This window comes from Pogoniulus pusillus, chromosome 17 (assembly GCF_015220805.1).
Source record: "Pogoniulus pusillus isolate bPogPus1 chromosome 17, bPogPus1.pri, whole genome shotgun sequence".
Lineage (NCBI taxonomy): Eukaryota > Metazoa > Chordata > Aves > Piciformes > Lybiidae > Pogoniulus > Pogoniulus pusillus.
In genome coordinates this window covers 19,788,918-19,816,112 of record NC_087280.1, presented here as the reverse complement: position 1 = coordinate 19,816,112, position 27,195 = coordinate 19,788,918, and the positions used below count along the sequence as shown (strand labels likewise).

Below are 27,195 nucleotides of genomic sequence, written 5' to 3'. Positions count from 1 at the left end.
GGAGATGGCAGCATTTGGAAGCAATCCGAAGGAGGACTTGGATCTATGCACTGTTTCACAGTAAGCCTCTTTACTTAAATAGAGCCTTTAAGGATTCAAACACGAAAATGATTTATTGTTTTCCAACGAGTCATCGTTTTGGTCAGTTGTTGAGGGTGGGGTTGTGGAAAAGGGGGGGGTCCATAAAGTCTAATAATCAATGTGTGCCTATGGAAAGTGAAAAGGGAGGGGTGGAGAGGGGAGGGTTCTGCTGATAAGTAGGGTTAACACTATAAACATTGCAGACAATTGAGTTTTTCCATCTGAGTGGGAGTTGGGGAGAAAAGGGGGCTTCACATTTATCAGGCACTCGAGAGGGAGTGAGAGAGGAGGGGGAAAAAAATACATTTCTCAAATTAGTTTAGAGTCACTCTCTCGATTTCTGACTTGCACTTTTGCATGTTTGATATCCTTTCTTTGAAGTACTTTGAAATCCAACGTCGCGTCTAATCTTTAGAGGGGAGATGTGACCACCAGAATCAATGTTTTGATTTATTTTTCAGCATTTATCTCCTGCCTAGTCTTCTTTGCTCCCTCACCCTCTCCCCGATTATGCCATATGTATACGTGTGTATATATTACACACATATTATATGTGTAATACCCCTGTAGACATCTTTCAAAAAAAAAATCATTTGCGATTTCTCTTTCACGGAGGAGCAACTCATTTCTCAACCCTGCTTTTTATATTGGTTTATTTCAAGACGTCGTCTCTTTTCCGTCTCCAAATTGTTTCCATCCAGGAGTTATTAATTACTCTTACAAGGCGGGAGATTCTTAACTAATAACAAAGTTGTAAATTACCACCTTCTCTCAAATATTTCTCATTTGTCAACCCTGATTGATTTGATTAATATTCCACTGGCTGAGATCATTTCAAGTTGCACTATATAATCAGCAGCACAAAGCTGCTCAGCGGAGCTTCTGCTTTTGGAGAAGGTTTCTCTCCAGCCCTTAAGCTCAAGTGTATTTTGCATTTGCTCCAGAGGAGGTAAACGCCGATCTATCGCTTAAAGGACTTTAAGGAGCAGAGGCTGAGTACGGTGTCGGGAAACAAAATGAACTTAAGGATGTCTGTTGGGTTAAAAGGGGAAAAAAATCAGGAAAGAAAAAGAAACGAGTGACAAGCCCTCATACAAGCCTGGAAGAAAACAGGAGTTTCAGCCCTGCTTGCCAGGCTGGTTCAGCCCTCGCCTGAACTCTCCCACAGTCCCTTCTCGCCTTGCATCCAGTCTGTCACATCGCCCGAAGTAAACACCCAGCACCTCAATTTATGCTTTGCTTGTGGCCTCAGAGACACAGAAATAATAATAATAGCCGGTAAATTATTCTCTCCCTCTCCCCCCACCCCCCCTTCCGGCCCCCGCTTTGATATGATAGACAATAAACTTGGCTTCAGCCCTTCTCGCTCCACCGCGAGTGGGTTCCTGGTTCAAAACCATCATATTGCCTTAATTATGTGCCTGTAAATAACGGCGCGGCGATCATTTCCCTCTGCTTTTAAGGAAAGGGAAAAAAAAAAAAAAAAAGTGTCATCTGGGTGAACTTTCTGCCCGGTGCCAGAGCCGGACCTCCGCGCACCACTGCGCATACGCGTAGCCTGCAGCTCCCGACCCGTATATCCGATATAACGCGGAAAGCGCTCTGCAAATGTGACCACGAAGAAGTAAAACCGTCTGAGCTTGGGCATCAAACCCGATTGCTGTCCTGGCACATCATCGATAGCCGCTCCCTCCAACACCACTTGAGTTTTAATCTTAATTATATTAAGTGGAGGGGCTGGCCGTGGGATTGAACGTGGTGCCGTGCGGCTGCCTGTGAACCAATCGATCGCGAATATCGCCTTTCTCCTCTCTATCGATATTAACAATACGCCTTATCTCCCACCAGGGAGGCAGAGACGAGGTTCCGATTTGGTTTGGTTGGAGGGTTTTTTTTTTGTGGAAATGTAAAAATGAGGGACTAGAGTGAAATAACATTCCTTCCAGTCACCTGCAATTCAATATGCATACAAGAGACGCCGATGTATACGAGACGATTTTAATTATGATTAGAAGACACACTATGATTAGAAGACACACTCTGAGCAAGAGAATAGATTCGGAGGAGGGGGGGAAAGAGGGGGTGTGTGTGCAGAGGAGCATTAATGAAATCTTTACCCGCGATACTAAAAGAAACAAGTGGTTGATACAACGGAGGTGATTTGTCACCCAACTCCAAAGAGGGGTGGACGATCGGATCTGAGCATCAGTCCTTTTTCCGATCACCCCCTCCCCACCCACCCCCCCCCCGCCATCTCTTTGAAGCAAATGATATGCCATGATGCCTGCCTAACAGGCAATGCCTCAGACCACGCCTTTTGCTGGGCTCTTCCACCCCGGTGCTGTCGGAGCGGCTCCCACCACCCCCCCCGCCCACCGCACTCCCTTCTCCCCCCCGCTTCCCACCGCCTTCCCCCGGCTGCTGGCCACGGAGCTGCGGCTAGCCCTGCCACCGACCTGCGGTATCGGCTCCGAGCAGCGCCGTGCTTAGGCCCTAAGTAGACTGTATTTGTGCACATGAAACCTTTTGTCTCGGCCAGCGAATTGACGGCCTTTTCAAACGCAGCCGAGAAACAGTTCAGGGTCACTGGCAATTTCCAGCCCCGGTGGCAGGAGCGGGAGGTGACCCTGGCCAGTCGCCTCCCGGACAGTTGTCGCCTTTGGAGCTGGAGGAGGCGCGGAGAGGAGAGGGGAACTGGGGACAGGATTTACCCCAGCACCACTCGAGTTCTGCCCTCAGATGTCTCCTCCCCACACCTCCCGGGATCTCCCCTCGGCCGTCCCCCCGGGGCCCTGCCGCTCCGGGCAGCCGTCGCTCGCCGCGCTTCTCCCGCCCCGCTCCCGTGCTTTGCAATCGCAGGCTATTTTTCTCAGGATGTGACTTCCAAGTGGCATAATCTGTAGGAGTGTGAATCTGTTCTCGTTATGTTTGTCTCCTTCAGTATTTCTACAAGCTTTTATTTTTTTTCCCTTTTCCTTTCTTTCTTCCCCGCCCTCCCCCCCCCCCCCCCCCCCCCCTTTTTTTTTTTTTTCCCGTATAAATTAACTCCGACTGAAACCACCAGATTGTTCCGAGGAGACTACCTCCCTAATGACTTCATCTCCAAAAGTTGACTGACACTCTAGCGAACTGCCAACACCTGTTTCCCAGCACCCAGACTCCAGAACCCACCAGACCTCATAAATTTAGCTTCTCCCTTCTCCCCCCCCCCCCCCCCCCCCCCCTTTCCCTTAATAGATGACGTGAATATCTAAAGGGAAGGGGGAGGGGGAGATGGAACTAGGTCACACTTGAAACTTTATTTTTCATCTCTTCTGAGAGAAATCTGGAGATAAAAGGGCCGAACACCTCCCGCCGCAGTACGCCCATCTCTGCGGGGTGTCCGGAGCCGGCGGCAGCCCCGAGGTCGAGGTCGGGCTCTGGCTCGGTCTGCAGGGCTGTGGACTGCCTTCGGGTCCTGCTTAGGCTGGATTTCGGTGTAAAGTTCAGCCCTGGCAGTCATGTCTCCGCTACTGAAACCGCGACCAGAGCCTTTTCCCGAGGATGCTCCAGGTCTCAGACTTTGTGGTCCCACCTTGGCTCTGCAAAGAGTGTTCCCTGGCCGAGTGGACAGGGATGAGAGAGGGGAGGAGTCGGGAGGGCTGCTCTGCGTGCAATGGAGGATGAGGACGGCAGTGGGCATTATACCAGGAGCTTGCGGGAGGGAAAAGCCTGGCTCTAGCAAAGGGGCTTTGGGGGCAAAGAGGTGGGTGGCAATGCCCGGTCTTTTCGACCGATTTCCCGGGCCTCCTGAGCACTGTTCGACCCCCTGCGACCCTCGTTCGCTGCAAGAGTTTCAGAGGTTCGCGCTCAGCAGTGAAAGGAAGAAAGAAAGAAAGAAAGAAAGAAAGAAAGAAAGAAAGAAAGAAAGAAAGAAAGAAAGAAAGAAAGAAAGAAAGAAAGAAAGAAAGAAAGAAAGAAAGAAAGAAAGAAAGAAAGAAGGAAGGAAAATAAAGTCTTGTCAAAGAGGGGAAGTCTTCTTCACTTGCAGCTGCAGTCTTGCGGAGAAAAAGGGCCGTGTGTCTGACAGCTGGCGGGGGACAGGCACCCAGAGACCCTCTGCCTCTCAGCCCCAGCTCCGAGGCCGAGCCGCAACCCCATCTCCTCTTGCTCGCTGTGCAGGAGGGCTCTGCCTCCCACTTCGGTCACATCCCTCCTCCCAAACCTCCCACCCTGCCCAAGAGTCTGTGTGACCGGGCCTAGAGCCCAGCACAACAGGAGGGCGAGGAAAGCCTCGCAGTGCCCTGTGGCATCTCTGCAGGATGCTTCTTAATCCCAGCAACATCTCCACCTCCCACCTCCCTCCTCATCGCTCCTGCACAGCCCACGAAAAGCCAGCCTGCTGCCTCGAGCACTCCAGGCACAGGGTTTACATGTCTTCGGGAGAGGGAAGAAATTGTATTTTATTTTAATATATTTTATTTTATTGACGGGGGGTGGGGGGGGGCTAGAATACTGCAAATTTGCAGCCGTCTCTATCCCGAGCAGAATACTCCTGGAGGATCCTACCCGCACGCACACATATAAAGTTGGAAGTAGTCTTCTCTGGGAAAGAGCTTTCTGAAATTAATAGGCTGCAAAGATAATTAATAGGTGGAATATGCAAAACGTTTGCAGTGTTCAAAAGGCTTGTGGCATATCCGCGTGTCTGTGCGAGGTACTGAAATGTTGCGAGTGCTTTACGTAGCCTAAAAAAAAAAAAAAAGGAAAAAAAAAAAGAAAGAAAGAAAGAAAGAAAGAAAGAAAGAAACCAGGTTTTCTTTTTCTCACTTCTCTCTCTCCGTCTCTCTAATCCAGGAATCATTAGCAACCCCCTCTGGCTACATGTTTTGCATCAGTGAAACATTATGACATAGTTGTAATACAAACTCCGCTGACTTGCTCTGCATCTTGTGGTAGGAAGTGCAATAGCAATAAAAGCATTTTTTTAAAGACTCCGGGCATTAAGTTATCTACCTGAAATACTTTTCCCCCCCCCCCTGTCCCTTAAAAAACAAAACAAAACACTCCCACCCCCGAAAAAAAAAAAAAAAAAACAACCCAGACAAAAAAAACCCCAAACCAACCCCCTAAACCACACAACAAACAAAGAATACACACAAAGAAAAAATAACCCAACATCCCCCCCAAAAAAAAAAAAAAAAAAAAAAAAAAAAAAAAAAAAAAAAAGCAAAGGTGTATGATGGGCAGGGAGAACGACACAACTTTTCAGCCCGTCCGATCTGCTGCCCGCTCCAGCCAAGGGGAATTTCTTCTCGGTCTTTTCTCTCTCTTGCTTGTACCCCATCGTTTTCGCCCCCTTTAATTCTGCATGGGTTCTATAATTTCTAGGTGTTGCTGCATCCCCCCACACTGCCCCTTCGGACTCCCGACTTTTAACGAACCCGAACCGGGAATATTATCTCCCAGCAATATTAGTTGTCAAAAGCAGTCTTTGCTCAATTATCTCTCTTCCACCTGTCGCAGCTGTTGGGTTATATTGTTCCTGGTAGAAATTCTCGCTGGAATTATAAAATAGAGTGATTTTTTTCCTCTTTTGCTTTCTTTGAAAGAATCCAATTGTGCTCCCGCCGGCCGGGGCCCGGCCGCTCCGCACCTATCTTCTCCATTACTCATTAACTAATATTCACTACTTTCTGTTAAAGTCAAATGGCTCTTAATAGCTCTTTATATTCTCGGAATAACATGTGGATGGTCTTAATCAATACTTAATAGCACGTTTCATGCTAAACAACTGCCATGTGTGCTGGTGAGCAGGAATCCTCTGTAAACAGAAGGGCGAAGAGGAACTGGGGGATGTTTGCCCTCCGTTGTCACCCAAAGCCAGCACTGGGAGATGGAGACTGTTTTTCCATCACCTCTTTCTTCCCTGCCTGTGTCATTGCTTTCTCCTCAGTGGGACCGAAAGGGATCCCTCAAGCCCCACATCCCCATGCACCACCTGCCCCTACGAGCCAGCCAGCGCAGAGATCCACGGAGCGCTTTGAATGGGCATGTGACACTATCCCTATTGTGAACCTGGAGAGTTCTTTTATCTTCTCCCTTTTTTTGTCCTTTATTTTTTAAATTATTATTATTTTTAATATGATTATGCCAAAGAATCCTCCAGGTGCTGAAACTATTTCGAGATTTTACATTGTCATCTTCCTTTTCACATTCACTTATTCACTGCTTATTATTCCCTTAAGCGACATGAGAATTTCAGACTGTATCAACTAAGGATGATGGGGTTTTTCACCGTTCATCCATCTTTCTTTCTCTTTCTTTCTTTCTTTCTTTCTTTCTTTCTTTCTTTCTTTCTTTCTTTCTTTCTTTCTTTCTTTCTTTCTTTCTTTCTTTCTTTCTTTCTTTCTTTCTTTCTTTCTTTCTTTCTTTCTTTCTTTCTCTTTCTTTCTTTCTTTCTTTCTTTCTTTCTCTTTCTTTCTTTCTTTCTTTCTTTCTTTCTTTCTTTCTTTCTTTCTTTCTTTCTTTCTTTCTTTCTTTCTTTCTTTCTTTCTTTCTTTCTTTCTTTCTTTCTTTCTTTCTTTCTTTCTTTCTTTTCCTTCCTGGGGAAAACAAAAGATTTTTTAAAACATTAAAGGATCTGTAGAGATACCATAGTTGTACCCTTTCCATATAGTTAAAGAAGTGACTCTGCCTTCTAAGTACCATTTTGACCATCCAGAATCAAGTTATGTGACCTTTTTTGTTATTTTCTCGTGCAGAAATGACAGCAGGCGCTGCCGGCGCGTCCGCGGAAAGAGATCCTTCGATTTTGCTCATTTTAACTGAATATCCAAGTCTGACGCAGCTGTTTGTGTTACAGGACACTGCGGAGCTCAAGCTCGCTTCGAGGCTGGGCACCACCGTCACGAAAAAGAACCAAAAAAAAAGGGTAGAAATAAGAAAATAAGATTTTAAAGGGAAGATGGGAAAAACTATGTTACTTTGACAGCTTCTCTGAAACCTTGAGGTTTGTCTCACCCCTAGTTTTGCCCCCCCCCCGCCCCCACCTTCCGTGCCTGTGAGCGGGTGTGGTGTCTGTTGCGCAGCCTCCCGCGGAGGCCCGCGGGTGCATGGTCTCCTTCACTCCCACTCCACCCTGAGCCCTGCCGGTGCGCGAGTGCGGAACCGGTTGCGCAACCCTCGCGGAGGGCCAGGGATGTACGGCTGGTTAGGAGAGTCCCCACGGAGCCCCGCCGCTGAGCGGATACGGGCCGGTTGCGCGGCTTCCCGCGCTCTGCAGTAACGCCCGGCGCAGCGAGGTGGCGATCAGGAGCTCGGCCCTGCTCGGCGGTGGAGCAGAGAGGGTTGCGCAGTGGGCTCCGCACCCGCGCAGTGAGGAGACATCCTGGCCAAAAATCATCCCCTTTATACATAACTCGTATTTGTACCAAACCAAAGCCCTGCCGACCAGCAGCTTTCCGCGCTCGGAAACCCGCAGTCCGCTCCTGTGCTCATTAACTTGAGAGTATCCACATTCCGCACTCGCGGACACCCCACGGTCTCTTACTCATCTTATCCCTGCCCACCCTGGCCCCTGTGCCTCCCGCCCTCCTCCCGCTTGCCAAGTCAAAGCCCCGAGAGAGGGGAGGCTGCCTCCCTGCCGGGGCCAAGCCGAGCACCTCGGCTCCTTTTTTCCGGGGGCCACTATGTTTTTAGCAAGGGAATGATCACGCCCACAGTATTCAAGTGAGAGCGAGCAGAGGGGAACAACCTGGGGAGTTTGTTTAAAATCATCCCCTCCTCTCCCACAGCTTTGCCCTCTGGAAACGAGCTGCTGCCGCTCCTTTTAGGCTGCAGGTTTGTCAATAAACGTCTGATATTGGCAGTAGCAGTTTTGTTGAACAAAACACTGTACAGGGACAGGAACTTCTACAGAGGTGAGCTCCTAGCATAGCGAGCAAAGGCAGGACAGTCAGTTCGGATGTGGCCAGGGAAGATCCTGACAAGTCGTGTCATTTCGGGTTGCTTTTCTGAGATTTACGTTTCTGGTTACTGTTCTAATGTTTGTAAAAGAGGTGAAAGAAAGAAAGAAAGAAAGAAAGAAAGAAAGAAAGAAAGAAAGAAAGAAAGAAAGAAAGAAAGAAAGAAAGAAAGAAAGAAAGAAAGAAAGAAAGAAAGAAAGAAAGAAAGAAAGAAAGAAAGAAAGAAAGAAAGAAAGAAAGAAAGAAAGAAAGAAAGAAAGAAAGAAAGAAAGAAAGAAAGAAAGAAAGAAAGAAAGAAAGAAAGAAAGAAAAAGAAAAAGGAAAAAGGGAATGTCTTTTCCCTACAACACCTACAGCCTTCTCCTAAGTGATCGGTTGTAGACTTGAGGAAAAAGAAAGGCTTCACGGTGTGGGGAAAATAGTGAAATAGATGGATCCGAGATACCTTCTCCTTTTATTTTTAAAATATTACTCTAACCCGCCCTCCCTATTTTAACCACTTGTGAGAAGAGTGCGGGAAAGAAACTGAGAGAAGAGAACAATTTGCTGCTAACCTCGAGCTAACTTCCACCTTTCTGGGCGTGGGCTGCACATGTATGATCATGCATGATACTTCGTCAGTGCCTCTGTCTCGATTCTGTCCCGGTCTTCCTCTGTCCCCTGTCACTGCCTCACCTTTTTAGTAACTTTTGGAGAACAGCGTGTTGATTTTCTTTTTCGTATTGTTTTAATCTCTGCGATAGGCACACAGGTTCCCCGTGCAGGTCAGGTCATTAGGAATGTTAACGTCGAGACGAAGAATTATAAACACGATCTCCAAGTCTCTCTCAATTCATTTCTTCAACCGTTTTATTCGGTTTAAGTGATGAAAAGTGACAGTTCTGAAATAGACAGCTTTTAAAAGTAATGAAGTCAGATGACGCTTTAACCTGTCGATTGCTATAAATCAACTTCGAAAAAGATGAATGAACAATATTATTTGCCGCCTTAACTAGGAGTTAATACAGTGCCGCGTTAGGAGCTGCGGGGAGCGGAGTCGGCGTTGGGTGCTGCGCCCTCCCCGAGCTTTTCCCCATCACTAGAAATAACGACCAGAAAGCAGCGAATATTCCACCTTGTGCGGAAACCAGTGTCATTGTCACTGCTTTTATCGTGGACACTCGAAGAGGAAAAAATGAGTATTTAAACGATCCCAAGCAGCCAGCTGGGAAAGGGCCTCATCTGCTTTATTTATTCGGTTTTTTAAACTTCGATTTTAGAGCCCGCCTGAGCACAAGTCTCATCGCGTTACTGGGTTTTAGGGCCAAACCGAGCAGAGTAGAGAACTCACCGCCTCTGCCAATGCAGGCAGGAGCATTTCCATAATAAATATGCGCCATTCCTTCTCTTTTACCTGATTAATTTGTTACCTTCGAGATGACAGGCAGAATGGAGAATTAAAAAATTAAGTAAAATATATAAACAAAACAACCCCAAACCCACGAAGGAACATCAGAGGAGGGAAAAGTGCACTCTTTTGGAGGAGGGGGAAAGACAATTTTCCCTGGCCAAGCCTCTCTTCTTGCAAGTGCGAGTGCGGGCAGGACATAGCTGATCCCTCCCGCTCCTTTCTGGGCTCGCCTGCAACCCACAAAATATCGCAAAGGAAGTAATTAACGCTCCTTTCTAATGAATTATTATGGATGGATTAATGACTGTGATTATATATGCGGAGAACTCGCTCCCCCGGGCTCCCCTTGCGCCATCCCCAAATCCTGCTCGGGTCCTGCTCCTGCCCTGCCCCAGAGCTGGACCCAGGACGAGGGGTAGGGAGGGGTTACTTTTACCCTTGGGAAACAGAAATACTTCCCCGATTTTCCTATTTTTTTCTTTCTTCAGATTGTAAAATGCTTTTTAAAATGAGCTATAAACAGAAAAACAAACGGCGGGAACTCCACCTGTCACACAGAGACGGGATAGATTTTTTACTGTCTTTTTTATCCCTTCCATTTTTTCTTTCCTGAAGATAGTGTGAGTCAAAGCACTTGTCTTCGTTTCACATCACTGTTAACTTTCCTGGATTTTCCTAGTTTGGACTTTTTTTTTTCCCTCCCCAGGGTGGCGAGGGCAGAGGTGCGGGCTGTTTGTAACCCGGCGCTCCCCGGCCGTGGCAGCGTGTGCGTGGGGACCAGAGACCAGTGCCGCGGGGCAGGGGAAAGCGGGGGCAGAAGAGGTGTTACTAGGGCCGCTTCTAGAAATTGTTATCGATTTTGGGCAGGTCTCGAAGCCCTTAGCCCCCCGAGAAAGAGAGCAGAGAACTTGAGCGAGAAGTTTCTCGGCTACTTTTAAGATGACCTTTGCGAAAGTTTCTGCACTTTCTCTTTTACTACTCAAGGACTTTATTGGAAGTTTCTCGGATGACTAAACTCTCCATAGCTGAACCCGTCTCTTCTGCTGCTCTTCACGTCTCTGCATCCTTTGAAAAGATTGAGACATGAATACATTTTTCCCTCCTTATTTTTAAGAAAAAAAGAGGAAATTGATCCCTCTACATGAAGCCGTTTCTTTCTCGAAAGAATTAATAACCTTTCTCTTTAGAAGAGCTTATGAGAAAGGTAAAATGTTTCTACCCCTATTACAAGTATCTGAGTGCAGATTTCCCCCTTATTTCCCCCTTCCACCCAGTTTCAAACAACAGCTGATGGCTGCGGACTAAACCTAGGTCCGACGTGAGTCGTCTAACGGCGCGGCCGGAGAAACGTAGCAATTTGCAGCCGGGAGTTTGTGGGTGCCTGCCCCGGCGGTAGGTGAGGGAGGTGGAGGTCCTGCCTGCTCCGACAGCACATCCCCTTGGAGGGGGAACCGCTTCCCTCGCCCTTCATCCCCAGTCTATTTCCCAGGTGCTCCAGGAGAGATTTTCTCGAGGTTTATTTGCAAGGAAGATGCGAGGCAGCAGGCAGGCGATTTATTTTTATGGTAGGATTTTGTGGGGGCGAGTTCGAACCCACTTCCTTTCCGCCCCCACCTTCTCGTAGGCCACCAACCCAGAGATGCCCTCGCTTCGGGCAGGGGCTGGAGCGAGTCCCCTGCCCCCGGCCAACCCCAGGGTGCTCCGGCCCCGGGGAAAAGGCCACGGAAAGAAACTTTCCCCTCTATGATTGTGTTACCTTTGGCTGAACGTGTAATGAAAATCCTCGGAAAATGTTACATAACACGAGGATATCCTTTTGGAGCAAAGTTTCCAGAAAAGCCTGTCCGCTTCCCTGGGGGCGAGGGGCGATGCTGGGGGGTGACGTTATCTCCCGGGAAGTATAAGCGCATTTTCCGCGGTCCCGCCGCCGTTTCCCACCTTCCCGAGCCGGACGACACAGAAACGTGAGCCCGAAAATAATATAACCCGTCTGCGGCCGCAGACATATCTCTCACCCTTACAGTGTTACAAAAAAGCATTTAAATTAATCAGGGAGCTCCCCACGGCTGCTAATTAGGGATGGAAGGAAAGAAGGGCTGGCGGGGGCCGGCGAGCAGCGCGGCCGCTGTTTTCGCGCTGCTTATGCAGCTCCGGGAGCAGCCCAGGGGTTATGCCCCCCCCACCCCCTCTTCCCTGGGGATAAGGGCTGGGGAGGGGCCGAGGGTCGATGCTTTGCCCCCAGAGGGATACAGGAGCAGAGGGATGCGGGGCGGGGGGGGCACATGGGGCACGCCGCATGCACCAGCCTGTCCCAGGGACCATGGGACTCGGGAGGACGTTGCAGCCAGGGAGCTGCATTCTCCCTAAATCCAACTCCACTAAGAGCTGTAGGGTGGGTTTATTTTCTTTCATTTAATTTTATTTTAATTACCCAGATCTCGCGATAAGGCAAGCCTGACGAGAGCTGGCTCTCCCCTCCCCCGCCTCCCACCCTCTCGCCACCAAAGTTGCTATGAAAAAAGCAGAATAAATAAATTTCCCCCACCCCATTACCACCCGGTACCGTGGAGGCATCTTGCCCAGAGAGGGGCGGGGGGAGCGGGGCCAGGTGGAGGGCTCATCCCTATGGCTGCGGTGAACATCTCCAGACCGGGTGGCATCTCCGAGTTGAGGAGGGTGTGTATATGTGGGGTGCTGAAGAGAGGCGAACAGCCCCCAGGAGACCCCTTCGCCCTAAACCTCGAAGTGGGTATTGCAATATTTGCAATCCCTCCCTCCTTTCCCCATCTCTTACAGCAACCAGCTGTCCTATTCTAAGCCAATCGGGCACCACGCCCCTCTCAGATTCAACCAGGATGTACCTATGTTCTTGTTATTATTATTATTATTATTATTATTATTATTATTAATATTTATTATTATTATTATTATTATTCGCCGCCGCGGCTCCGCTGCTGCCAGGCGACATAGGCGAAAGGCTGTGGGGTTTGGGGTTTTTGGGTTGTTGTTTCTCCCCCCTGCCCCCTAGCTTTTGACTATGGAAAAACGAGAGGCTTTAGGGTGAGGCTTTGGGGGGGTGATCAGGTGAAGCGAGAAGCCGGGGCCCCGCTCTGCGCTCAGCTGCCGCCCGTTCCCCTGCACCGCAGAGCCGGTGGCTCCGCACTGCGCCGAGTGGGTGGGAAGCGGTGCAGAGGGGTGGGGGAGAGAGGGCCTGGAAAACCGTCCAATTTTCCTGTGAAAGAAAAGAAAATAATCAGGGGGGAGAGGGACTGTGGTGAATTGGTGTGAAGGAAGTGGGATTATTGCCTTAATTTTGGACAATGATAAGCGAATGAGGTAAAAACAAAACTCGCTTCATTATATAAAACAAAATGTAATTTATACCCAGGGATGCCTGTCCACTGAGATTTACATCATTTGCTGATAGCGATCACACTTATTACTTTTCTTCAAAGACATCTTTTTCCCTTAAAAAAAAAAAGAAGAAAAAGAAGAAGAGGGCATTTGTGCTAAATTGCCCAGTGCTAGTGTGATAACTGTCAAAAGTTTGACATCAAAGGGAACTAATATTATTCAGTTACCAGAGGAGCTGTCTGTCCAAATAAGAATATCTTAATTACTGAATCACAACGGTAGAAAAGGGAACAGATCTGAAAAGGAGAGGGGCTGTCGAGGCGGGAGGGGCGGGGGGAGAGCTTTCAGTCTGTTCCTTTTTTGATGAACCATCTATATTAGGCCACTGTGCGATTCTTAATCATGTTTAGTGGTTTATACCCTTTCTCTCTCCCCACCGGTCCTCTGAACTTTATAACTATATGTAAACACGTTGTCAGTTTGAAAATAATCTTCTCTGGGTTCTTGTTAGAAGAAATTTCAATCTTCTTCAGTTCTAGATTAGGCAGTCTAGTTTTCTCTATCAGTGAATGGACTGGGGTTTCTTGGACAATAATGTGCCAATTGTTGATGGTTTGTGACCCATAAAATGTGAGGGTGACTATTCTGGCTTTGGTATGTAATTATGCAAAACACTTTCTATAAAGGCTTGCCATCTGATCTAATGACAGTCCCTGCGGTCTATTTCAAAAAGGGAGGGTCTCTATATACAGCTCCTGAGAGAAAGAAAAGTAACATTTTGTTTTAATACAAGTTTTATGGGAAAAAATGGACAAATACAGAAACATCTGAACACATAGGCGACCGTTTTAGGCGCAAATTAAACTAACGACGAGTTATTTTACTAAGTTAATCATAGTATCACCCTGGATATATAGCATAGGAGTAGGGATAATTGATGTGAAATTCCTATTTATATTAAAAAAAAATATCTTCGACTCCTTAACACCTTGGTGGAGATGGGAGGTCGCGGCGGAGGAGTGGGCGCCTAGGGTTCTTCCTGTTCCTGCTTCCACATCTGTGGGCTTTCACCATCCCACCAGAGTCATTTATTTACGTCTTTTTTTAAGCTGCAGAACAAGTCGGGCTCCTACTTTAGCAAGCCCGTGCAAATGAGATGGGCACTTGGGGTGACGCCTCTCATGCTACTAAATGGATAGACATTTCACCTGAGAAATGAACGTAAATAAACCCAAACACAATAACCAGCATCTGCGTAACCATCTACACCTCTCTCCAGAGAGCCTAGAGCAGGAGAGAGTTTCTTTTGAACAGGTGAACGGGAGGCAGGAAAGAGACGTGTACGTTCCCTTAAAGTGAAGGGGGAAAGTTAGAGATGTTAGAACATTTTACAAATTATTTGTCTTTCCCTGCTTCTGCTTCCTTGAAAGGAGGGATACTGGAGGGCTTCGGCTGCTTTGGTTGCTACCAAATGACATTGCTGCTACGTCACGGGATAAAACATAAACACTACTGCCAATTTAAATTGATGTATAAAGATTAATGGGAGATGAAGCATACTAACAACCTGGATTATAATGGCAGCAATCGTTATTATTTCTCCCGAGTACATACATGTGTACAGAGAGCCATGGGGAGCACACACTCGTCGCCAGAATTTTATCTCTCCACATAGGCATGATGTGTGTCCACCGTGACATGTTTAATTCCCTCGTGGGCTAAACTAATACGATTAAAACCAAAAAACCAAAACAAAACACAACCAAAACAGAAAGAAAGCAAGAAAGGCCGATTAAAAGGGAACATCAACAAAATATCAACATGTCACAGAGAGGAAGGAGGAATAGATAATTAGAAGCAAAAGAGGAGCAGGTAATTATGATCTGAAATTAAATATGATGTCTCCTTTGTACTGCAGTGAAGATTTCAGATTCATACTCATAATAAACACTCAGGTTGTCATCTGGAGGTGCAAATCTGAAAGATATTCCAACAAATGAAGTGCTGGCAGAGAGAGGTATAAAGAGATCTCTGCCTGTCAGGGGTCAGACAGCCTGAGATTGCTTCTAGAGATCTTTTGAAAATTTCACACGATTGAAGGCTTAGGGGCTTTGCTGCGTTCGCATTTCAAACTCAGATCAGCGGGATCACAATAAAAAATAGAGGTCTGGAAAATTTTGATGCAAAGATGGCCACAGGCTTCACTGATTTATTTTTTCCACCCCCCACCCCCCTCTTCTTCTTCTTCTTCTCCCAGACAGACACTCTGACATGGCTATGATCCCTGGGATGACAGAGTTGTCAGGAAAAAAAAGAGAAAATAGCATCTTGTCTTGTAACTTCCTATCAGTCAAAAGGAATTTAGGATCCTCTTTCTAATAAAAGAGAGGGAGAGGGAGCAAGAGGGGAAGCGGGGGAAGGCGAGGCTTTCTTACCAAGCAAAGAGAAGTGAGGAGAGTTCTGCTTTATAATTAATATTCCACACTTAAACGTTTCTGATCTCTTCTCTTTACGGTCCTCCCACCCCATCACCTTCCTCTCCTCTACAGTTTCAATTTTAGATCAATTTACGTCCTCTGAAACAGTGTGCATAAGCAATATAATATTGCTTACATGTATATTAATATCTAATGCTGTATCATCCATCTCATATATTTCCACGAAATACATTGCATTTCTTACTCGATCTTCATGTAAACATGACGTTCACTACCATTATCTCATATCATTATTGTTTTGGGTGTTTTTTGTTAAGCATTACATTGTTCGGATAAAATCGGTTTGAAGTCTAAAGAAGTCGGGATAACGGAAGGAAACACAAAATTAAACGGTGTCTTAAAAGCCGAAGAGCAGCAAAAGACGAGTTAAAGCAGCGGGAATTGTGTTAAAACATATATTCAGTGTATTCTGTTTATAACTCTTTTGGAAAGGTCAGGTGCAAAAGGAACTGTTTTATCATCTCGGCTATTTCAAATTAATTGCTATTGATTTGTTGACCAGGAGGAAGAGTAGTTAACTCAGCTCAGATCTAATTATTGTGGTTTCTAAAAGGAACGATGCGGGTAACTTCCCGAAAGGAACGAGATGGGTTTGGAAACAGGAACTTGCCGGGATGCTCTTTCCTAATTAGCTCCGAGGCGAGTGACTGGGGACCTCGGACCACGGGAAAGTTCCCCCCCTCTGCATTTTCCTCTTAGGCGCTCTGCAAGCCAGAACATAGGAAATAGTAAAAATCCCCCCCATATTTCACAGCCTGTGTAGACTTTATTCATATTATTTAAAAATAATTTATGTATATATATATATATATATATATATATATATAATATCTCTGGCATCGAGGACACTTTCCCAGGTAAAGAGAGGACAGAGAAGTAGTGAAATTGTGCTTTTGGTAAATGACCTTATATACCGAATTTTCTTTATGAAAGGGAAAGAAGAAAAGAAAAAAAATAGCGACCCGTTCTTCCTTCCTTTCTTTTCTTTTCTTTTTCTTTCTTTCTTTTCTTTTTTCTTTCTTTCTTTCTTTCTTTCTTTCTTTCTTTCTTTCTTTCTTTCTTTCTTTCTTTCTTTCTTTCTTTCTTTCTTTCTTTCTTTCTTTCTCTCTCTTCTTTCTTTCTTTCTTTCTTTCTTTCTTTCTTTCTCTCTCTCTTTCTCTCTCTCTTTCTCTTTCTTTCTCTCTCTTTCTTTCTTTCTTTCTTTCTTTCTTTCTTTCTTTCTTTCTTTCTTTCTTTCTTTCTTTCTTTCTTTCTTTCTTTCTTTCTTTCTTTCTTTCTTTCTTTCTTTCTTTCTTTCTTTCTTTCTTTCTTTCTTTCTTTCTTTCTTTCTTTCTTTCTTTCTTTCTTTCTTTCCCCCCCCCCCCCCCCTTTGGAAGGGATGGGAAAGGCTTTAGACTCCGCAGAGTAATTAGAGTTTCACAACCTTTCTCGAAATAAAAACTAACCACTCTACCACGCAGAGAAACAGAAAATAGCCTCTGCAAAACGCCTGAAGTATTGGGAGTTGTGTCCCTAAAGTTATAAGAAAGCTTGTGTTTAAAAGAGCCAAAGTTTCCCGTATGCGCTCCCCTTTCCGAATGTGACAGTGGTAACTCTGGCAAATGACATCTCAATAAGGAACAAAACATTCTTCCCCCCTCCTCTTCTTTGATTGTTTTTCTCTTTCCCCTTGCCCTCTGAAGCAATCAGTTAATTAGCAGATAACCCCCTCACACGTTTTTCGTGGACTCTACCTTTTCTAAATGAAGGATGAGAATTTTGAGAGGAGAAAAAACCGACGAACTTGAGGGTGTGAAGAGAAAAAACTTTTCGAGAGAGGCATTTGGGGGCTATTTTCCTCTGCTGGGAATTTTTCTGGACTATGACACAGGAGTGAACCTCCGCGGTAGTGGATACAATTTCCTGAAGATAATAAACAATACTACAGAACTATAAACAAAGTAATTTGAACATTGAGCGCTGTTCTGATTTAAAGGCTGATGAGAAACTTTTTTCTCCACTTCTTTCTTCCCTTGGAGGATTTAATTTTTTTCCCCCAGAAACGATAAACCAAAAATTAGGAAAATTCTGGGGTTTGTGCTCTTTCGCCTGCATCTGCATGGTAATGCGATTGAAATCCAGGTTTTTGGGTGCGAGTTTAGAAATGGGGAACCAAAGGCAGAAAACCCGAGAAACAGAGTTAGAAAAACCTCAAAATTAAAAGCGTGGGATGGGCAGTGGTGAGGAACAGAAAAAATTGCTCATAAGAGCAATTTTTTCTCCTTAGGTGAAAAGAAACATACTTTTTGCACATGGACAACAAAAAATCCGGCTTCTGCCGAATTTCCCGCTTTGAGATGAACAAACTGCAGTGAAGGGGAAAAAAGGAGGAAAATTGATGTAAGTCCTAATTATGCCTTTGCCATCGAGCTGCCCTGGAAACCAGCACGTTTGTGCTCGCATCGCCTTTATATTTTTTAATCTCTGCGAAGGTCCCGTCCCTCTGCGGGAAGTTCGTACCTGGTCAGAGAGGAGGGGAGGAGAAGCAACAAACGAACTTGACAGGATGGAATCGTTATCACTCTGGTCAAGGACGCAGGATAGGCGTTTAACTCTCAAACTTTCACTTGGGAAGAGTGAAAAAAAAAATAGAAATATATATATATTAAATAGCTGCCTTGAGAGGAGAGCGGTGGGCGCGGGGTTGCAGTGGTAATCCCCCCTTCTGCGAGTTCCCGCTGCGGCTAAGAGAGAAGAGGTAGGGAATTAGCATTCTTTTCACCCCAGAGATGTACAAGATTATCCTGACAACTGCAAAACTCGCACCTTGGTTCTGGGTCTGGCAATTGCAGTTCGGAGGCAGCGACTTAAATTTTCTTCCTTTCTAAAGAAAAACAGAACGGCCCGTAGCTAGAGATTTTTTGCTCAATAAAGTTTTCATAGACTGAGATTTGTTTTGTATTTATTTTCCTTCCCCCCCACCCCCCTCTTTATTTTTTTGTTGGCTTTTGTTTTAAAGAGTGGCCAACAGCTGGCTGATAAACGTGGAAAGTGGTGGAAAGGCTGGTGGGGACCCCAGCCCGTTTGGCTAGAGCGTCCCTAACCCGAGGCAGAAGTAGGCGAAAGGGCCCGATCCTGTCTCACTTTCTTGGGGAAACCTATCTGGTTCGCACCCTGGTCTCTGTGAGGAGGATGGATGCTGTCTTTATTTCCCCCAATCGGGTTGCCCCATCACGTCTTCCTCCCCTCCGAAGCACCCAACCTCCATGTCTCTGCCCCACGACCACGCAGGACGAGGTCAGTGTCAGCAGCGGGGCCAACTCGCAGCTGACTCTGGGTGCTAAATTTGACTCCTCTGGCCCCATCTTGCGCCTCCTCATGCGGGTACCCTCCCCATCCCCATCCCGGCGGGGCCAGACGGCTGCGGAAAGGGGGGGCGGGCTCGGGCAGGGTCACCGGCGAGGTAGGAACTTCATCAGGTACACGTGGCATGAAAACACCTCCTGCGGTCCGTGGCGCCTTTTGATATACTCTCCAAGTAAATTAAATCCTCCTTAAATCTTCTCAATTGCAACTGGAGCCGGCAGGTAGCATTACATGAACTGAGATGAGAGCTGCGCTTGACTAACGCGGAGCTTCACTCAGTTTTTTTCACACGAGTGATTTCGGGCTTCTGCCGGACCCGCTCACCCTTCTGCAGCCCGGATGTGAAACACTCTTTACCGTCGTGCACACAATCTGGGCTGGAAGTGGGTGTTTAACTACATGCATGGCCTGCGAGGTATACACTGCTTTTGCAAGTGTGATTTGCTCAAAGTCTATACACGCGTGTCTCTGTGCGTGGTATATATATGCCTAGCCGCGGGAATATGCAGTCCCGGTATCCATCCACGGGGGAAAGACACCCACGGGTGTGTGCCTTGCAGTGCCGGCAGCAGGGTCGGTATATCTGCTTGGTTTGAAGGAGAAGGGACCTGGGGGAACGCATACACACACTGGCCAAGGGGGACAGCCAGAATTTTTACCAGGCATCAAACACTGCTGTGGAGATTTCATATGATCTTCCTAATTCCACGGTTTATATTTTATGATTCCTTGCCAGCATCTCAGTGTGTTTCTGTTTAGATATACTAAGCTCCTTGAAATTAATTAACCTGTGGTCAGCAACAAGGAAAAAAAAAAATGGAGGGGGTGTACTTTAAGGAAAAAAAAACCTAATACTGGTTAAGCTATATTCCTTTACAACGTTTGGTCACAGTTAGTTACAGAATTTTCCAGCTGTGAAGATGATGTGCACTATTTACTGTAATTGAATTGCTGTTATAACACCTTTCAAGAGGAAAAGTGATACATGACAAAAGTTGAGCTGACGCGGAGGTTCCCTTCCCTTCCCCCCCCCCCCCCCCCCCCAGCCTCCCCAGTTTATCTCTAGTAAAAACTTGACTGCAGAGAATCCCCGACTCGTGTATAACGTGAGGGGGGGTCGCTGAAGATCCAGTCTCCGAGCAGCAGTGCGGAGTCCTTCGAACAAACTCCGCGCATCCCGTCGGGAACTGCCCGGAGGAGAAAAAGGGCAGCGGGCTCAGCCCCATTGCCCCAGCGCTGCTGGGTCCCATCGCAGCATCAGCGAAACCACTACAGCGAGGAGGCGGAGAGGGTGTTCATTTAGGGCTTAAAGCGCTGAAAACCACCCTTCTGCTGTTTGCGGAAGCAACTGGATTTATTTCCTTCCAACTCGTAATAGATTCTCCAGAGCATCAGAGTGATAAAGTCAACTCAAAGCAGGCTGTTCATTAGATCCCATTATTATTAAAAGAGGATGATCAGTTGGAAAAAAATCTATCTAATTTGGAGGAAAAAACCACACATTTGAAATAATTTCTGTAACTTTTGCTACCTTTGGCGGTTTTGGCAAGAGAACAAATAACAACCCGGAGGAGTTAGAAGTGTTTTTTCCTCTCTCTCTCTTTTTTCCCCCCTTCTCAGTGCCACATAACAGCCTTTCCTCCTTCAACTTCAAAGAGGACTGAAAGGACAAACATTCTGATACAGCTAATAATACACGGAGAGGAAGAATTTGCATTCTTTAGCAAATATAAGTGCTCATTAATAGAATCATGTATTTGGCTAAGAACATCTTGCCAGTACCGCTGGGAGACAGAAAGGGTTTACGTGGGGAGGGTTGGAGGAAGAGTTTTGATTGACGTTGTAGGAGCCACATTTTCCCCTTTCCCCCCAGTCATATATATTATGTCAACGATTACTATTAAAAAAAAATAAGGAAAAAAGAAAACAAGAAAAAAGTGGAGTAATAATTATAAAAGAACAGACGGGAACAGAGTGCCTTGCAACTTCTGAAAGGCACAGCAAGGACTCACTGTCTCTAAATTCATCATGATCATGCTAATTGCACTCTTAGGCCGTGCCACAGCTCCCAGATGGTCGCTTTGCCAGAGGTCCCGCACCGCGTCCGCGTCTGGATCTGCACCCGCTCCGCGCCCTCCTCACCCTCCTGGGTTCCTTCTATCACCCCTGTTTCCCTCCACCTCTGAGCCCTGAGGGTTTCCGTGGACAGTTCTGGCTCTCGGAGCGTGGCTGCAGCTGCGCGGAGGGGCCGACAAGCCGCAATGCTACCTCCTCGCAGCCTCCTCCGCGGGTTTCTCTGCGACAGGCTCCCGTGGGCCCTTGGCTTCGCTGTGCCGGCACTCAGTATCCGTCTGATGCAAACCGTGACCTCCTATATGTGCCCGCACAGCTCTGACATCAGCCTGGCCTTGTGGATGCCTTAGCAGGGTACCATTTTTTCCCCTGCCGTGGCTATCAGGTGCAGCATAACCATTATAGCATCTCACAGAGATCATCACTCTTTCCAACTAGAAACTTTTTAGGAGCAAAGCTGAAGTGATTCTACCTCAGAGATGTGGTGGGAAAAGGTAAACAAAATTCAAGTCTCTTTCTGATTAAAACTTTGTCCATGTGACCGAGCAGTGATTGTCCAAAGCTTTTTTTTTCCCCTCTTGTTACAACTCTAATTTTGTTCTCATTTATCCTCCTGAAAATCTGGATATACTCTTCCCTGTACAGTCTTCTCCAAGAGGCCATAAATCAGCTTGATGTAGACCCCAAGAAAGTTTATTGGCACTCAGGTGGGCAAATCTTCCCTATTTTCAGCACAATAGATGGTGTTAATGCCCATAAAATCTTAGAGAACTTAAAAAGCAACTTTTCATGTTGAGGTGGTCTTTCCTAACTCATACTTACTGATTCATATCTTGCTACAAAGAAAGACTATAAAAATATCTGGCCAGCATGGACTGAGTAGGTGTGTTTGTGAGAAGTCTCACAGAGAGGAGATGCTGGATCAGAGTTGCAGTTAGACATAGGGACTATAATTTGATCTCCTTGGCTTTATCATCTGGCTTTAAAGGTGACACAATTAACAGCATTTTAAAGTTGAACCATATATACTGAATTGCTATTTTGAAGGGCCCACTGAGTTTATTATCACTTTAGTTTTCAACATCAGGTTTGAGTATCTTTCCAGAAGCTAACCACTTATTCAGCCTCTAAACTGTAAACACCAAACAAGGACACAGCCCTCTGCTGAGAGGTTTCCTACATCAAACTTTGGTGCTAACAGTTCCTTTCTGGTTTCCACTGTTTCAGGCTTATTTAAAGAAGCTATCTTTGCCTGGGAGTTTCTTTAGGGTTTTTTTTTTTGTTAGATTTGGAAACAGTTTTTTACACCTGTATGTGAGCGTGGTTGGATTACTCAAACACAGCTGAACATCATTTGCCTGTGACTTTAGCAGGACCATATTTCACTGGAGGTGCATGAGAACGTCAGAGGAATGGCTCTAAGAAAGCATCGCATCTGGGATGGTTTGCGCATGGTAAGACCAGAGACACGCTTTGGCTTCAAAGAAATCCTCTGTTTTATTAGCATAATTGGGAGAAATTGTCAGTCAGGGGCTTGCTGTTGGTTCAGGCCCAGCAGTCACTGGTCTAATCACCTTCTGACAGAGTCTGGGATTAAAAAGTCAAAAGTTTTTGGCTCATTCAGTGAGTGAGACCCTCCGTCTGAGCACATGGCCATCGGTGTTGACTCATTGTTCTGCCCCAGTGGTCCCCAGCCCACGCTGGCCCTGGGATAATAATATCAAGCAAGGAATGTACTGTCTTTATTTTATTCTCTCCTCTCCCCATCCTTTTTAACTCCGTAGCTGTGAGCAGCCTCAGAGGGTCCATAAGGTTAACAAATTGGGAATTTCAAACCCCTTTGTTTCAGCCTCCCCTGAAACACGCCTGTCGGCTTTGCTCTGGGGCCATGAACCCGGGAATCCTCCCCGACTGATGGCTCCAAGGCCCCTGAGCTCACAGGGCCCCGAGCTGTGGGCCAGCCGCAGCAGGGGACTGCCCCAGGGTGAGGAGTGTAGATCTTCAGGGATGAAACAAAATGCTTCAGATGCAATGAATTGGACATCTGTTTCATCAGAGGAAAAAGAGAAAAAAAAGGGGAGGAAAAAAAGGGAAAAAAAATTCTTCAGCTCTAATGAGAGATGCTAAGATATTTTGGTATGTTGATAGGCTGCCTCCTGCTCCTCACAGCTGGAACAAACACACTACCTAATCTATTGGCCCCTAGGAATGATTCCCCCCGCCCCCCGGGTAATACCTTTTCTTCACATCAGAGCACTGGAGTATCAGTAGCACGCACTTGATGCTTTTCAGTGCACTCTTTAGCAGTTTTGGGTCACTGCCAGCCTTCAATTTACCTGCAGGTTCCCTTGTCTCTAGGCTGTGGATCCATTCTGTGCTGGATATCTTAAATACAACGGTGTCCTCCTGTGCAAGATACTGTTCTTTTAATTCAACAGCTCTACCAGTGCTAACAGTCTGTTTTGTTTCTCTGCTAACATGATCAGGTGGTTTACTTTTACCCCAAGGTTGTTCTGAAGGATTCACCTCCTCCAGATGCTTCCCTACCCTTTTAACGTGCTGGACCAGGCATGCAGGACTCGTTCTTTTATCACATTAGGAACATCACAGTATCACAGTTTCAACAAGGTTGGAAAAGACCTCACAGATCATCAAGTCCAACCCTTTACCACAATTCTCAAGGCTAGACCATGGCACCAAGTGCCACGTCCAATCTTGCCTTGAACAGCTCCAGGGATGACGACTCCACCACCTCCCCGGGCAGCCCATTCCAGTGTCCAATGACTCTCTCAGTGAAGAACTTTCTCCTCACCTTGAGCCTAAATCTCCCCTGGCATAACTTGAGACTGTGTCCTCTCATTCTGGTGCTGGCCACCTGAGAGAAGAGAGCAACCTCCCCCTGGCCAGAACCACCCCTCAGGTAGTTGTAGACAGCAATAAGGTCAGCCCTGAGCCTCCTCTTCTCCAGGCTAACCAATCCCAGCTCCCTCAGCCTCTCCTCGTAGGGCTGTGCTCGAGGCCTCTCCCCAGCCTCGTCGCCCTTCTCTGGGCACGCTCAAGCATCTCAATGTCCCTCCTAAACTGGGGGGCCCAGAACTGAACACAGTACTCAAGGTGTGGTCTAACCAGTGCAGAGTACAGGGGCAGAATGACCTCCCTGCTCCTGCTGACCACACCATTCCTGATGCAGGCCAGGATGCCACTGGCTCTCTTGGCCACCTGGGCACACTGCTGGCTCATGTTCAGGCAAGTATCAATCAGCACCCCCAGATCCCTTTCTGTCTGGCTGCTCTCCAGCCACTCTGACCCCAGCCTGTATCTCTGCATGGGGTTGTTGTGGCCAAAGTGCAGCACCCTGCACTTGGAGCTATTGAATGCCATCCCCTTGGACTCTGCCCATCTGTCCAGGTGGTCAAGGTCCCGCTGAAGAGCCCTTCTGCCCTCCAACCCAGCCACATCTGCCTCCAGTTTAGTGTCATCTGCAGACTTGCTGATGACTGACTCCATGCCCTCATCCAGATCATCAATGAAGATGTTAAAGAGGATGGGGCCCAGCACTGATCCCTGAGGGACACCACTAGTGACAGCCGCCAGCTGGATGTGGCACCATTCACCATCAAACATCTCAGTGTGTCTCACCACCTGCAGCAGTCTCTTGCTCAGGGCTGGGTGGCACTCCCATATGCTGTTTGCTTTATTGAGAGATGTTATCCCTTGGTTCATAGAGTTTTCATTAGCAGCTTTGTGTGGATTCTGAGTGGTTTTATGGTATGTTCCTGAACCTCATCATATTCTCCCCTTTGATTATAGGTTGGGTTTGTGCACAGACTCAGTTATTGCTATCAGTTCTTTTTTCCTGTAAATACAATATTGCTTCTGGAGTCTTCTCTGGGAAGGAGTTCCCCTCTAGCTCCTATCTACTCCATTCCTAAGTACTATGTTTTTCTAGGTGCAGCTCTCTTTTGCTTTTATTTGTACTTTCTCCCTTGCAAGAGGTGTCAGGAGGCTGAGCTCTATCTAACCCATTTTACATGCCATAGTCTGAACAATGCTGTGAAAGATGCTTCTGCTTCTAATCCAAACCATGAGCTTTTTATCTGCAAAGCAGTGACTTGAGATGGGATAAGTTCAATCGAGAGCCATGGTCTAGCCTTGGGCACTGTGGTAAAGGGTTGGACTTGATGATCTGTGAGGTCTCTTCCAACCTTGGTGATACTGTGATACTGTGAGATGTTAGCCAGGCTCTTGCAGACCAACCTTTCAGTGTTGTCTGTGAGAGGACCATCACCTCTGAGTAGACAACTGCCTTGTGCTGGATAGCACCTGCAAGCTCCCCACAGCTGCCCCAACAGTGGCCTGTTTCCAAAGTGCTGTCGTTCATGTTTATTCAATGCTTGTTGCAGGTACAGTCTCTTCTGGAAGCAGGACCCTGTCTGAAGCTACTGATAGTAGCTTGTGCTGTTGACACAGTTGCAGATCCTGTGACTCCCTATGCTTATTTATTTTTTTAGATGCCACATTTCAGCTCTCTCTCTATTTTTTTTAATCCTTCCTTTCATTAAATTGTGCTGATGCCACAGAAAATTGTCAGCTGTCCATTCTTTCCCTAGACAAGGACTATATCTATATGTATATATGTATATATAATCACAGCAAGGGGAGGAAGGGGTCAGGTGTTGCTATGGAAAGAGACTATTAATCTGTGACAGAAGTGGTGCTACAGGAGGTGAGATCCTTCCCCTGCACAAAATAAGCCTTTAAAAGGAAGCTTGTGGAGAGCCCAGGCCCTCTCTGGTAGACATCTGCCCCAAGTTTGGTAATATGTTGTTCCATAGAATCATAGAATCAACCAGGTTGGAAGAGACCTCCAAGATCATCCACTCCAATCTATCCCCCACCCCTATCCAGTCAACCAGACCATGGCACTAAGTGCCTCATCCAGGCTTTTCTTCAACACCTCCAGGGACAGTGACTCCACCACCTCCCTGGGCAGCCCATTCCAATGCCAATCACCCCCTCTGCCAACAACTTCCTCCTAACATCCATCCTAGACCTCCCTTGGCACAACTTGAGACTGTGTCCCCTTGTTCTATTGCTGGTTGCCTGGGAGAAGAGTCCCAGCCCCACCTGGCTACAACCTCCTTTTGTGTAGTTGTAGACAGGAATGTCTCTTAGTTGACTTTGCTGGTGGCTCTTCCACTAGATTTTCATTCATCTAAATGAATTTGAGTCTAAACTAGTCTGGATTAAATGAGGAAGAAGTTTTGAATGAGGTACCTGTTTGAATTCTTTACAAAGAATTTGATGGACAAGTCCTGAAAATTAAAACAAGTTCTCAAAACTCCTGTGATGGTTCATGTCTGCCAAGCATCTACATATATGCATAAATTATCTTTTAATTTAATACATGTATTGTAGTAATACTTCTTAATACTTCTAAAAGGAAAGAAGGGGAAAACTGAGGCAAGGGAAGACATCTCACTTAGTTCAAATGATATCCCTCACAGACCCCAGCTGTAAAGCACTCTTTGGTCCACCGTGGTCATGAGCTTCATCAGAGACTATCACATCTGCCACCCTGCAGCAAATGAATCCAGCTTTGTTTTTATTCACTAACTCCATCACTGATTAAGAGGAGGAAGCAGAGCAGTATCCTCTGGTGCCTTTGCAGAACTGGTTTCAATTTGCTCCATGTATGGCTGTCCAGACACACTCAAGTGGCTTCAACTTCGCCAGGTTGCCAGAGAGGATGGGGCTGAAGCGGTTTCTCCTGTCCTACCAGCTGGTCTTTATTTATGTGCCCCACAAGATGTAGGAGACATACTATTAACTGTGGCATCCTGATTGCATTTAAATCTAATAGGATAAAAGGTAGATTTGAACTGCTGAATTTCTCATCTATTAAACTTCGGCTGCACTCTGGGTGTTTTCACATCATTAGAAGAACTGTCTCTCTCAGTGTATTTTTAGTAGCCTGCCTGACAGCTTCATCCTGGTCTGGCTTAGCAATGGAGCTCAAAGTCAAGAGTTAAATTAATTTCTTCCCATAAGGTAGAATTTTTCAATCCATTTCACTTTTCCAGCCCATGCCATTTCTCTCTCTGACTGCAGACCTGCCAGCTGGTGTTACCCCTCCCGGTCACTTGGAGATTGCTTCATGGACCACAAGGTCTCTCCTGGCCAAAGGCTGAAAACCTGCTTGGAGGAACCTGAAGGAGCAAGAATAAGCCTCTCTTAGGGTCAGGAGACACAATACCCACACACACCAAGGAATGTAAATTTATTTTTGCTCTGCCTGCCAGTCTCAATTTCACCTTCTCTTTTACATTTTCCTTTGCCACAGGAAACATCAGAGGACTGTGAATTTGGGACCACCAGCCTATATAGAATGACAAGAGTCATCTTAGATGTGAAAGCATTAACATTTCCTTGGCTCTCCATTATCTCTAGCATTTTGAAATTTTCTGCAGAAGCAGTTTGATTGATTCTGATATTTTTGTATTGCTCT

General features: G+C 46.4%; 1 long non-coding RNA gene across 2 annotated transcripts; it reads left to right on the top strand.

Moving 5' to 3' along the window:
• Nucleotides 1-27,195, top strand: LOC135183155 (uncharacterized). 2 transcript variants are annotated; one of them, XR_010305429.1, is made up of 4 exons: nt 1-60; nt 22,058-22,141; nt 26,799-26,926; nt 27,031-27,195. It is a non-coding gene; the product is annotated as an uncharacterized LOC135183155 (long non-coding RNA). The 2 variants fall into 2 exon arrangements; XR_010305428.1 differs by having other exon boundaries at nt 26,771-26,926.